The sequence below is a fragment of the Camellia sinensis genome, chromosome 13 (genome assembly GCF_055761805.1).
Source record: "Camellia sinensis isolate YWXY chromosome 13, ASM5576180v1, whole genome shotgun sequence".
NCBI lineage: Eukaryota > Viridiplantae > Streptophyta > Magnoliopsida > Ericales > Theaceae > Camellia > Camellia sinensis.
The window spans coordinates 25,863,063-25,877,779 of record NC_138973.1 but is presented as its reverse complement, the minus strand read 5'-3'; the positions used below and the strand labels follow the sequence as shown (position 1 = coordinate 25,877,779).

Sequence of the window (14,717 nt, the reverse complement as noted above, 5' to 3'; positions counted from 1 at the left end):
TTAATAATTATAATTATAATTTTTTTATAAATATTTTTGTCTTTCCACTTATGTCTAATTCTCTCATTTATTATAGATAATGTATAATATAATAATGGCTGATAAATATTTGCAGAATACTAGATTAAATTTTTTTTCCATTCCTTTTAGGGAAAATTATCAAAAAGTCCTATTTACCAATCTATTACTCCATCTGGTCCCACATTCATTCTTTTGGATTGACAAGTCCTGTTTGGCATGTTTTGTGGACAACCAGGTTCCATTTTTAATTTAAGTGATGTGTGTGTGGATGAGTTTGCCCTTTTTTGTTTTTTCTTTAGAGGTGTATATTGGGATTGAATGCAGATTTTGTAGGATACGTTTGCTGATCCACGTTTGGTAATTCGGATCCCATGTTTTGGGGTGTGATAACGTGGATTATGGAATCACACCAACACTGCGTGAACCAACAAATGTGAACCCAACAAATCAAATACTTCTGTGAACCCAACAATGGATACAACGGCCACACACTGACAAGAATACTCCTCTTGAGCTTCAAATGGTGCCTCCTCAGCATTCTCAGTTCCATACATCTTCATCGCTATCCATGGCCAAGCATGGAGCTCAGACCAAAGCGGTGGAGTTTTGGTGGCTCTTCTAACGGTTTGGGCTCTTTTGTCCTTCATAAACCCTAACCCTAGTTCTGGTTTCTTAGAGAACGAAACGAAGGCATCGATTTCTTCAAAGAAACGAGATTCCGCTGGGGGGGTGCACGGGGTTAACCTGCACAACGACCCAGATGACCCAATATTCTACGACGACCCAGAACTCAGTTACTCCATAGGAGGGCAGGAGATTGAGAGCTGGGACGAGAAACGGTGGGATTGGCTGAAGCATCACCCGTTGTACGCCGCCGGAGCAGGCGATCGGATTCTGCGTGAACCCAACAAATGGTAAGGTTCACGTCGAAAGTGATGCTTTAACGTGACTGAGAAGGTAAAAGATGTGAGAGAGAGAGAGATAGAGAGAGACAGTGATGCTTTATTTTTTTGTATTGTTCAGTCACATTGCTAGGAAAGCCGAAACGTCACAAATGGCAATCGGAAAAAAAAGGGTCAAATTGTGGGAAAGCCGAAACGTGACACACTTGCTCGTGTCAAATTGCTTGTGTTCACGTCACGCATGGAACAACACTTACAACGTAACCCACGTCCCACTTTGCAAGTTTTACACACTTACTAAATTAAAAAAAGTATTAGTGCGCTTTTTCGATCAATGTGACACACAAACACCCATTCACCTTCTTCCATACAAATCCACACCAAATGTCAATCAATAATACTAACAGTGGCAAAACTATCAACAAACAAATTAAGGGATCACCCAGTCACCAAGAAAACATTCAGGACCTTATGGATTACAAGTCCACAAAATGAGATTTACTGGTCAATTCCCCTTGATTTTATTCAATAAAAATATTAATAATTCTAATTGAGAATAAATTAAAAATTAAAAAATTTATTTTATTATAAACCCTATAATAATAATAAAAAACAAGAATTTTGTTTAGTTTGAATTTTCAAAAATTATTTTTAGATGAATTTTCATTTTTTTTATTGAATTTTATTTCATATTTTAGTTTTTTTTTTTTAAAAAAAATTAGATTAAATGTATCTAAAAGGTAAAAAAATTTAACTAAAATAATTTTTTTAAAAAATCATTAAAAACAAATAAAAACCCAAACAAAAATGCACATAGATTTTTGTTTCAATTTTCATTTATATTTAGCGATTTCTTTTTAAAATATTTTAATTAATTTATTTTACTTTCTAACTATATCTTAATTAAAAACATTTAAAAGTACAAAAACAATTAATTTAAATATAAAAACTCACTAATAATAAATGAGAACTCATCCACAAATAGGTTTTTAAAAATTAAACCACAAACACACGAGTTTTTGGGTCTACCTCAAACTCTACAGTTTGTGTGTGTGTGTGTGTGTGTGTGTGTGTGTGTTTATTTTCTCCTCATATAATATAATTCAAGTAACTCAAATTGTGATGGCATATCTTATGTTATAGTGGCGTATCTAAGATGATGATATTGTTCTCTCTGGCAGCAGTAGCTATAGATGCCCACAGTTTTGTGTTTCTGTTCTGTGCTGTGAGGCGGTTGAAAGCGGATCCTTTGGGTTGCAGCTTAATTAGGGTTTTTATAAGTATTTGGTAATTGAAATTATGATATAAAAAAAATAGCAAATAGCATGCATTTTTAAGTGTATACTTGTAGATCATGGCTTGTTGAAATTTTTTTACTTTTGTTGATTTTAGCCATAACTAACGAGACGTTTGTTCACCCAAAAACACATATGTTCTTGGCTAGAGTGAGATCAATTGCCCGTTGTCTGAACGACGATGTTGTTTTTCATCTATGTAATCAATTGGAGATTTGTCAAGTAGTTGCGAAACTTTTCCCTCATCTCCAGCATGTAGAGTTCGATCCAGCTGGACCTCCTATATGGTCCTACAATTTTCATGCCCCTTTCACATATGATGGTCTTGGCGGTAAACACATTTTCTTTTTTTGATTTTATTTAAATTTACGTTTTACTTTTTAGATTTTTTTTTTTTTTTTTGTAAATACGGTGATTAAGTACAATGATGTCATTCATATTGAAGCATGTCTGTATGGATGTACCACTCAACATGAGAACTCTTCTTAAGTTGCCATTTTATCGATCAATTTCTCAAAATATTACTAATTTCTATTCTAGGGCTTTTGTTTTTTTATTTTTTACTTTTAAACACTAGTCATACATATTTAAAAGGATGTTTTTACATCTATCAAAATTGGCTGCCAACATAGTATGGGTGGATGGTATTGATTGATGTCGGGGTGCAAAGTGTTGCTGTGATCAAAGGGATTATTGTAGCTCAAAAGAAAGTAACTTTAACTAGCTTGATTCTAATCCATTTTTTGATACGTTGTTTTTAAATGTTGAGTTAATTTCAAAATAAAATTTTGAATCCCTGTATAAGAGGGTGCATAGCAAGAGTTTTGTGCTAGTCATATATATTGAGAAAATTTCAATTTGTTTAAAACACTTTACACATATTAAAATTAGGATAAATTACACTGACACCCCCTGAGGTTAATGTTTATTACAGTTCCTTCCCTCACCTTTTGGAAATTACATCTTTTCCTTGAGGTTTAAAGTTTTATTACAGATTCCCTCCTCAGCAATTTAATTTTTTTAAATACCAATTTTGCCCTCATTGGGTAAATTACATTGCTACCCCTCACATTTTAGAAATTACAATCCCCTTCTTAAGGTTTAATGTAGCATTACCAATTGCCCACTCGGTTAGTATTAGTTGGAAAAAAAAATTCATTGATTAGAAAAAAAAATTAATTGAAAAAAATTAACCAGATTAATTTTTGATAAGTCATAATTTTTTCATAATTAATCTGGTCAAAAAATTTATTTGATAATTATTTTTTATTTTTTATTTCTTAACCAAATTAATTTTTAATTTTTTAAAAAAAATTCTAAAAATCAAACCATGCATAGCCTAAGAATCTTTTGATAAGTCATTTCTTATGTTGGTAACTTATTTAATTATTTGTTAATTTTATGACATTTTTACCATCTGAAACCTATTTGGTAATCATTTCGTTTTTAGTTTTCAATTTATATTTACAAAAATTTTAAAAGCTGTCATAAAAACTTATTTGATAATTTTTTTAGTTTATAAATGATTGTCTCAGTTTGCAAATTTGAGAAAAAAATGTAAATTCAAAAAATGAGTTTACGTTAATTTTTAAACAAAAATTTAAAAAATTTACTAACAAAAATTTTTTTCAATTAATTTTTTTTCAATGAATTTTTTTTTTCAACTAATACTAACCGAGAAGGCAATTGGTAATGCTACATTAAATCTTAAGGAGGGGATTGTAATTTCTAAAATGTGAGGGGTGTCAATGTAATTTACCCAATGAGGGAAAAATTGGTATTTAAAAAAATTAAATTGCTGCGGGAGAAAATTTGTAATGAAACTTTAAACCTCAGGACGGAAGATGTAATTTCCAAAAGGTAAGGAAGAAAATTGTAATAAACATAAACTTTAGGGGTGTCAGGGTAATTTACCCTTAAAATTAAAAGGAAAATGATTCAATTTGGTCTTTATGAGCTTTAATTAATGACTCAAACAGTTTTTAATATTTTGGAATTGGAACGTAATCATTTCATGAAAAAGTTAGATAAATTATAAATATACCTTTTAAAATTTATTTAAAAATTAATTTGACAAAAGTAACAGATAAGGTAAAAATCCTAACTGATATTGTATACAATAATAAATTAATTAAATTATTAATTAAAATATATTTGTAACATTGTTAAAAATTATTAATCTATTTGATAATTTATTTATTAATAAAAGAAAAAATTTGTTATGAGAATAGAATATTTGTAATTAATGTAAAAGGTATGAAGATATAAAGATAAATAACATAATATATATTTTTTAATTTTAAAAAGATGCTAATATTATTTTTTAATCTGTAAAACTAATGACTACTGATAAAAATAAAAATAAATATTATGCAAATTAAAATTTTAAAAGAGTAATATAATTATATTAAAATCAAACGAAACATTTAAGTCAGTTTTGATTTCCTCAATTCATAAATCCCATTGAACCAAACCGAAACAACTACTCAAACACCCACCCTGTATCCCTTCAGAAGAACCCAACCATTGCCTCAGAAGGTAACTTCAAACTCAGATACGATGATAAGAATTACAAGCTGAAAAGGACCCAAGCCTAAAAATCAAATTAATACAACAAAAACTGAAAGATAATCTTCAGACACAGGTAAACTGAATCAAATTAAAACGAGTCGCACTGTTTTCTTTCTTCTTGTATAGACTGGAAAATCCGAGCTGCAGATTCAGTGGCAGATCTAGCATTGCGAGGCACGACTTTAATCACTCTTGTTGGTTGGCAAGTGTCTTGGAGCTCTGCAGATCCCTCTGCAAAATGAACAGCTGGTACTGGAGAAGTTGGGAAAAGTGTAAGCACATTTCTTCTTTTGCTGCCAAATTCTTGAGCTCTCTCACCGGAGCTACTTGCTGTACTGCCTAAAAACTCACTCTCACTAGATGCAGGCTGCTTCACGCCGTTTGAAATTGCTCCGTTCTTCTGGGTTGGCACATTACACGAGCTTTGGTGTAACTGGCCAGGTTGATTTGCTTGTTCAACAGCTGAGCCTGATATACCTGGGTTGATGACTGGCATGCCATACAAAGGGAAAAAACCATATGCAGGATTTACAAAAGTACCCATCATAGGATTTGATCCCGGATGCCCACAACCTCTGCAAACTGGGCCCAGGAGTCCGTGTCCGGGATGATATGGCTTGTATATTAGTCCTTCAGAAGGGGACATTACCGGAACCAACCATTGGTGCCCAGGTGGTTGATGGAAACCCCAAGGAATAACACCTTGCTCTGAAAATAGTCTGTAGTTTGAAGGCTGACTAAAATTTTGCTCAGAAGAACAAAATGTCTTCCAACACCGTTTTCAGCCAAGCATTCCATCTTACGATTTGGGTTCCTGGAATCATCTTTATGCTTCACAATCTGAGGAGATGGTTTAACAACATTCTCGATTGGAAGCTTCTTTGGAGAAGAGCCCTTTAGAGGTTTTCCCAAAAAAGCACTACCTTCGATCAAAAGATGTGGTGATCCAGCAATCAATCTCTGGACCTGTTACAATATCAAGAACTAAACTCAAATCCGCTTCCATATAAAATAAATAAATAAATAGGATGCAAAATAAATTATGCTTCATATTTCAGGTAAGTTGGAACTTAGCTAAGATTGATGACCTCCTTACCTTTATCAATCTATGCAACTCGAATACTTGAACAGCAAACACTCTTTGTTGACTGAAAAGGGTGAGAGGGATCAGATCAAGAATGAAGAAAATACAATTTCATGTGGCTTGGCTTTTACAGACATGCAACCAACATGAGATAAAAACCTAACATCGATTGACCAGTGATTCACAATCAAGCACCATACGGTACCATCATTTTGAGAAAAAACAAAAACAAAAACAAAAACAAAACAGGAGCATCAATTTAGACCAAATACAAATCTATGAAGGTATAGTAGTAAGAAACTTGAGAACTACTTAAAATTTTTATCGTCTATTTGAGCAGATAACTTTCTTCTATTGTATGTGAAATAGTGTGAATTGCAATAGAGTGACAAGTGTATAAATAAAAACCCCGGGATAATTTCAAGTTCAAAGCTCAAGCCCAGGAATAAAAAGCTTTAAGGCAAAAGCCATTAACCCAATCTCCTTTGGGTAGTCACAGAGCTATTCTTAAAGTGCTTCATACCAATTGGGGCCATGGTTAAAATAATTCCCAGGAAAACAAGAGGTTAATATCATCATGTCCATATTCAATACAACTTTACATGGAACAACATAAAAAATTTGAAAATATTCACCAAAAACTTGTTTCTCTTCTTCCTCTGAAGCCACAAACTGCTAGAAAAAGTGAACTTCCCCAAATGTGAAGGGTTGAAACCCAATCAATATGTGAATGAAAACAAAAAATATCCTGAAAGGTAGGAGCAAAATAGAGAATGAATTGAGAATCACCCACCATCTAGCAACTTACCTTGCATAATATATATTAGTTCGAAATGGGTATAAGATACTCCACCACCAAAAACCTTCAAGGGCCGCTGAACACAAAAATGTCAATTTGGAGGGAACCCCAGACTCCGCACCTGAGATCTTCCCTCCCTTAAGACCTTATTTCCAAATTTTCAGCTCAGATTGGACAAAATATACCCAACCAAAAGTATTAAAACTCGATATTGCCTTCAACGATCAAATTAAATTTTGAACTGTTAGAAGACGAAAAAGAAATAATCCGAAACATACAAAATAGTTGCAACTTCTAAACTCTACATTAGATGACTACATGATGTCCCAATATAAGATCACCAATCTTCACCAAGAAATATAAAATACTATCTAAAACATAAGAATAGAAATTACCCAATGTTCCCAATATCACGTGCAATCATCTTACAATACCTCGGCAGGTCTAACCCAAAGATGGGATTAGAAAAGGATTCTATAGGGAATAATATTGAATCAGCTAGGACAAGACTTCCAAAAATAGCTCTAAAGCAGTTCATCCTTTCTAAGTGCTCAACAACCAAGAGATAAATTGAGATGCAGAATATCATGTGAAAGCACTAATGTTTAGAAGATAATTAAGGAAACATTAGTAAACTAGCAATTTTATTTAATTTGATGGAAAAGAAGATAATTCTACAGTGTCTTCCAAAAATCTAGTTCCTTTCTACTACTACAGTATAATATTTTCTTATTTCTTACCGAAGAAGAAAATATCAAGATAAAAATTGTACACTACTTTTTCAGATTTTATCAAATTAACGTATCTACTGGGGAGAAAGAAAAAAAAAAAAGAAAAAGGAAGCACATATGTGATATTCCAAAATACAACATATTTGAGAAGCTATTTATAAGCAAAGGAACTTACTTTACTATTGCTCTTCACGCTTTCCAAAATTGCTTCTGACCTATAATTCCCACAACATCATCAGGGGACATATCCAAGCCTGGTATAGAATCCACCATGGAAGTCTCTGAGGCATCATCCTCTCTGTCCCCTTTTGCTATCTGTAATGACTTACATCTATTGTCTTCGTGATAACCACTTTCAAAAGTGGGGTTACTAGGACTTCCCAGCTCTTCTAGACAAGAATCTCTACTAAGGATGGAAGAATGCCCATTTTCTATGCCCCTCACAGGCTCATCATCCTCCCTATCAATGCCATTAGAATTTTTTCTCTGATCTTGACCTATTTCCGACTGAACAAAGATAGGAACCATAAAATCCTCTTCATCGTGCTTCTTATTGTGCTCAAGTGGTGTCAATGGGGAGTTAAAATCAGAATAGCCAGCATATGACTTCCCAGCTGGATGTGTTGAACGTTGTAGGTGAGGTGGAAAAAACATACCCTCATGGCTGGTTCCCTATGACAAGAAGTTATTACAAGTGTCAAGCAATTTCTACATGAGTATAGATACGAACAGGCTGACTTTTCTCAAATGTAAACATAGAAGGACAAAAAGACCATGAAGAGTGAAAACTTAATAAAAGAAAAATAAAAATTCCATACTAGAGATGGCATCTAAGACTTGAATAAGCAGTTCAGAGAAGTTTGAGTTTCAAAACTCCATGGATCACAACTATACTAGCTCAAGTTCTTCCCTCATGGAGGGGCAATGCAGGTAATGGGTTCTTCATTTTCCATGAGCCCCTCTTTCTAAATTTTTTTTCCCTGGGTGAACATGATTATTGGAAAACCACTAGTAAATAATAAAGCAACAAACAATAAATTGTTGGGAAAATTTCACTTTGCCCCTCCTGTGGTACACAGGCCATATGCATATAACCCCTATGATTTGTCGACAAAAACACACCGTCACATTTTCAATCCAAATTAACAGGAAGTGCATTACACATTTCCAAACGACATGAATTTTACGTGCCCGTAACCTATACCACAACAGTTAAAGTGAAGGGTTTAGTTCAAAAATAAGGAAGAAGACAAGGACAATTAGGTTAATTTACAATTGCCATTGATGGAAATTAGTGGTGCGTTTTAGTCCACAAACCACAAAATGGTGGAATTATATGCACATGGCCTATAGGGCTGAGTGAAGTTTGCCCTAAATTGTTACACCAAATATCAAACCTATGGCCTGCTCCATTAGGTCAATAACCCCACCTCCACCAAACCAAAAGAAATGATTAAACAGCATACTCCTTTAAACACACAATAGTTATGCAGCAGCCTATTAAAAGCATAAATATGACATAAAACACGCAAAATCATTTTTCTTTAATATTCAAACAGTTCCATATACATAAAATTGTGCACCAAAGATGTTAATTACCTCAAACAGAACATTAAAGAACCATCACTGAAAGATGCACAAATAAAAGAAACCATGAATTTCAAACAGCAGACCCATTTAAATTCTAGCTCACCTGGCTTGAGGATGCTGGAGGAGGTACCATACTGGCAGTATTTTTAGGGTTAGGATTGAATCTCTGACAAGGGATGCTAAGCTGTTCATAAAGGGCCATCTTGTCCCTTGGGGGTGCTCTTGGCCCTCCTTTCTCTTTATCATTAACATGAAGCCTCGGGAACATAGGTTGCATAATTTTCTCATTATCTTTCCCTCTCTTCATCCTCTCTCTCTCTCTCTCTCTCTCTCTCTCTCTCAATTTCTAACCCTGCATCAACACAAACGCCAACTACATGACACTTAAAAATCCCGTGTAACAAACCTCCAAAACCTATCAAAATCGGCTCGAATTCACGGGAAACGAGATCTTTAAAGCCAAAACGCACTTGTAGAAGCCCAGATTTCACAAACCAAGAATCCAAAATCGAACCCTTCTCTTGAACATGATGCTATTTCTCACCGACCCAGTTCAAGAAACACTGTTTATTCACCTGAAATTGATGAAAAATGTGTCAAAACCCACTTGGAGAAATCCGGAATCAAGCAAACCCAGATCAAAAAAAGGTCCTCTTTCTCAAAACTCAAAGCGATTCCTGAAAACACACAGCAGGGGTATTGTGTTTAGTTCGTTTTAGGGTAAACTAGCAATAATTTATAATAGTTGACTTATGCCTCGTTTGGGAACCTTCTTTTTAGTCAAAAAATCAAAAAATTATTAAATTAGCCAAAAAATTAACAACTTATACCAAAAAATCAAAAATTCTCTTTTCTCTCTACTTTTTGCGTATCTTTTCGTAAAAATTCAAAAAGTTATCCCAAACATACTAATTTTTTTAGCTCATATTTTAGCTAAATAGCTAAAAAGTTACTAAATTAGTCTGTTCCCAAACGAGGCCTTAATTTCTATCGAGTCGTGTTAAAATAAGTCTCGATAAAATTATCGTTAAAAATAATTTTTTTGTGATAAATTTTTATATATATCACTAAATATTGACAATTAGTAACTTTTATTTTCATGATTTTTATAAATTATTGCTAAAACTTATTATTAGTGATTTTTTTATAACAAATTTTTATCATAGGACTTATTAAGACCTACACGTAAGTATTCCTTAGTTTTAAGTCTTGTTTGATCTAAAGTGATTTTTTTTTCACTTTCTATAGAAACATATGTAAAAAATAAAGAGATGATATGATTTAAAAATGATAAAAAGATAAAAATTTAAAAAAATGTGTTTATATAGTATACCCCAAATAATTTGGGAGTTGTGTTTTGAGTTTTTGAATAATGATTTGAAATGAAAAAAATTATTTGGTCATAACCAAATAATTTTGGAATGTTTGTAATTTTTTTTTTTTTTATTGATTGATGTATAGAATGTGAAAGGAGAAAATTTTTATTGATAAATCTCATTTAGGAGTGTTCTAACCCAATAAGTCTAAAAAAAAAATTTATAACCTAGTTAGTTCCATATGTTTGTACTTTTATTCCATGAAATCCTTTTTTCCTAGTTTTATATTTTTTTTTGGAACTATATTATACCCTTATATATTATATTGATACATAATATACATAAAAAATGAAATACACGTTGTTGTTTTGTTTGCTAGTGTTATTCATGTTGATGATTCTGATTCAATTAATCAATGTCGATCGTTTATGGTAGGGTTTCATTGTGGTAGGGTTTCGGTGCAGTGGAGAGAAGACAATGATAGGTTTATGTGCAATGGGAGAGAAGACGACGACGACGAGTTTTTGTCCATAGGTGTGTTCGTTTTTGTAGTTTGGTGTTTGTGTGTGCTCTGGTTTGTTACGTAATTGTTGGAGATCAGTCGTTGATCGGAGGTGGAGAACGATTACAAAATTTATTTCTCAAGATTAGTATCATTTTGTTTATGAATACATGTTTATTTATGTGAAGGATTACGTGTTCTGCTTTTGAATCATGTGCATTTTCTATAATACATGGGTAATACAAGTATATGTTTGATAAATGATGTTTTGATTTTTTACTGGTAATGCATGTATATTTTTGTTGTTTGAATTTCGAATATTTGACAGAGATGCATGTACAGTTATTTGAACAAATTGATTGTGGTGGGTCATTAGTGAAAGGTTGTTTTTGGTTTATAGCGATCCCGGGTTTACCCTTGTTGTACAGTGATCCGGACATGTGTCCGTGGATGTTGGTTGTTGTTTATTATCTTGTTTGCATCCTTGTTATTTCATATTTGAGTTATAGGATGTGTTAGGCAGGTTTGTTACAGGTTGGTTGTGTTCGGGAGCCTAGTGTTGCTGCCCAGAATTTTGGACCTTCGCTCGAGCGAGGAGTTGGTCGCTTGAGCGAGAGTGGGGTTCGTGTTTGGTGGGTCGAGCCAGAGTGGCTCGCTCGAGCGAGCGGTTGCACCTGGTTCTGGACCTGAGAGCTATCTTTCTTGGCTCGAGCGAGCTTCCTTCGCTCGAGCGGTCTGGGTTTTTCTTCGCTCGATCGAGAACTTCTTGGCTCGAGCGAGAGTTTTCTGTGTCTGGTCGCTCGAGCGACCAAGCCTTCGCTCGAGCGAGCGCGTTTTATATCAGCGGACAGTAGCGTCTTAAACATCACTTTTTCAGTTCCTTTCTTTGAGCAAAACCTAAATCCGAGACTCTCTCTCTCTACACTTGTATTCTCTCTAAGATTTGATCTCCCTAGGGTGTGGATCTAGCCTAGGGCCTTTGTTAAAAAGATAGAGGGTGTTGAGAGCTTCGATTTAATCTGAAAAAGTTTGGATTTGAAGCAAGTTGATCTTCGAGTCTTCATCTCCTTTTTGGCTAAAACTTCAAGGTAGGGATATCCTACTCCTCTCTATGGATTTTGTCTTTAAATTTTGGTATTTTGAGATGTTGGGCTTGGTTTGGTAATTTTGTGAAAGTTTGGGGCTTTTGTGTAATTTTATAAAAGTTGGGGTTTTATTCATAATAAACCTGAATGCATGTTTGGCATAGAGAAATTGAATGAATGTTAAATCATTGATGAAAATGGGACCTAAGGGTTGAAATGGTAATTATGGAAAATGGCCTAATTACATTGTTTAATTAATTGGGATAATTAATTGGGAGAAATGAGGAAATGAAATGTTGATTGAATATCCATTTGTGCATTTATTTTCTGTTTAGAAATAACTGCTTTGGGCTATCGGTGGAGGATAGTCGTGATTGTTGTAGACAATGCATGATGATTAGGCAAACTGAAACTAATCAATGAAATGTGTCATGGAACTTGACAGTTGATAAAATACATTAACTGTATGTATTGGGTGATTGTATATAGAACCATTGTGTTTGTATACGTTATGTGTAGAGGATGAGATAGGGGATGTACTCCGCGGTTTAGGGGAAGATAGGGGATGTACCTCTAAACCGGATAGTGATGGGAGAAGATAGGGGATGAACTCCGTAGATACAGCTCATATGCTTGTCTAAAGAAGTGAAGATAGAGCTTATATGCTTATCTTTGTGATGTGTGGATATAGCTTTTATGCTTATCTGTGGATATTGTTGTTATACATATCTGTTGTGGAATGTGGGTATAGCTTATTTGCTTATCTGAGAATGTGGATATTGTTGTTATACATATCTGTTGAGCATGTGGGTAGTGCTTATATGCCTATCCGTTGAAAAAGGGAAAATGAAAGGAAACTTGGATTCTTAAGTCGTATGACATAAATATGTGATTTATGTGATTGTATCAGAGTTGGCCATCTATCAATTGCTAATATTTTTGTCATTGTTCATGGTTGGTTTAGTATATTTCTACTGGGCTGTGGCTCACCCTATATGGGAATATCATTTTCAGGTACTGGTAGCATGCCACCTCCAAGGACATAGCTGGGAGGCTAGAGGCGGGCATACTTTTGTTGCTTAACTTTTGATGTATTACATGTAACTTCAAGCCAAGGGCTTAATGTGTAAACGAGTTAGTACTCTTTTGTTGTAACCAAGTGTTAACTTGGAAAGCTGTAAGCCCGTAGGGCATTTTGTTTTGATGTTAACATGTAATACATATGTAATGGAACTCTAATGAATAAAAGAATGTGGTTAGTTTATATGTAAATGCATGTCATATCTGACGGGTTTATTGTTATTATTTTGAGGGCGTTACAACTTGGTATCAGAGCGTACCGGGTTCGAATACTTTGGGTACGTGGGAAGTGATTAGTATCACAATGGGTTTGTCTCGCTTGATAGAGACTTAGATGTAGTATCATATGCTATGTGCTTAAATGCTAACATGCTTATGTGATTATGTGGGTATGGGATTTAATTTCTAGGATGTTGATTGGATCCTTGAGTTTCTGGGAGTCTTGTTGGAAAAGCACTTGATCAATGCTGTTTCTAACCGGAACTCTAGTAACGCCTCGGGACTATCATTATCCGGGAATGAAATTCGTAAGTGCTTATGTGTTTATGTGCTTATGTGGAGTGAATTACAGTTGTCCATGTATTAAGACGTGAGTGTTTAGTTTCGGCACATTTGTGAATGTGCTAACGTTCTGTGTTGCCTTTATTAGGATGTCAGGACGAGGAAGAGGAGCTAGGCGTGGTAGACCTGCGAGGCAGGAAGTACCGTTACTGGGTGAGATTCCGGCAGTGCAGGAGGGAGTTGGGCAGGCCAATGTGGCCGAGCCAGTGGGTCAGCAGGCCATGGGTGCCTTGGCCAGAGAGATAGCAGGAGCTTTGGGTATTCTTAGAGCTGGGAATCAGGTAGCTGAGACAGGGCCTTCTTTCTTGAAGAGGGAGTTTTTCCGGTCTAATCCGGATGAGTTTATCGGGGATCCGAAGGAGCCACTGAAGGCTGATGAGTGGTTAGAGCAAATGAGTAAGACGTTCGAGATGCTTGGCATCGAGGACGGAGCACTGAAAGTGACCTTGGCATCCTTCCAGCTGAAGGGAGATGCGGGTCAATGGTGGAAGTACGAGAAGGTTCGTGTTGGTGGTACTTGGGAGGCGTTTGTGAATGCTTTTCAGGAAAGGTTTTTGTCTGCAGTAGCTAGGGAGAAGCTGAGGGATCAGTTTAGCCGGCTTAATCAGCAAGGCTTGTCAGTGGCCGAGTTTGAGGCTACTTTTACCAGTCTGTCCAGGTTCGCACCTGAACTGGTGGCGTCTGAGGAACGCCGTTGCTATGAGTTTGAGCGGAAGTTGAGGCGGGGCCTCAAGTTGAGAGTTGGTGGGTCTTATATCCGAGAGTATAGACACCTAGTGGACGCTGCAGCTCATATGGAGCTCATGATGCAGGAGGAGGATGAGGGGCAGAGAGGCTCCAAGAGGAGCCAGGATAGTCAGAGTGATGGCAGGAGGCAGAGGGGTTCTAACCCTCAGCAGTCGCAGGGTGGTGTTGCTAGATCGACCTTCCCAGTGCCGAGTGTAGGCTCCGGGAGAGGTGGTCAGGGGGAATTCACTTGTTACAAGTGTGGCCAGCTGGGTCACAAGGTTTCAGTTTGCCCGCAGAAGGGTGGGAGTCAGAAAGCTGCTTCTTCTTCAGCTAGACCGCAGAGTCAGAGTTTGGGCAGGGGGCATCCCTTGACTTGTTATCAGTGTGGACAGCCTGGGCACCTGAAGAGGTTTTGCCCACAGTTGAGTGCCACTTCGGGAGCGTCTGGTTC

The 14,717-nt window shown here is 35.6% G+C and overlaps 1 pseudogene across 1 annotated transcript; it reads right to left on the bottom strand.

Annotated features, from left to right (window-relative positions):
* Positions 1–4,744: 4,744 nt before the first annotated feature.
* LOC114303699 (protein EARLY FLOWERING 3-like) lies at positions 4,745–9,705 on the bottom strand (annotated as a pseudogene). Its single transcript, XR_014348541.1, has 4 exons — positions 9,097–9,705; positions 7,579–8,075; positions 5,886–5,937; positions 4,745–5,755 (listed from the first exon to the last, which is right to left on the bottom strand). The product of XR_014348541.1 is annotated as a protein EARLY FLOWERING 3-like (transcript).
* Between the last annotated feature and the right edge of the window lie 5,012 nt (positions 9,706–14,717).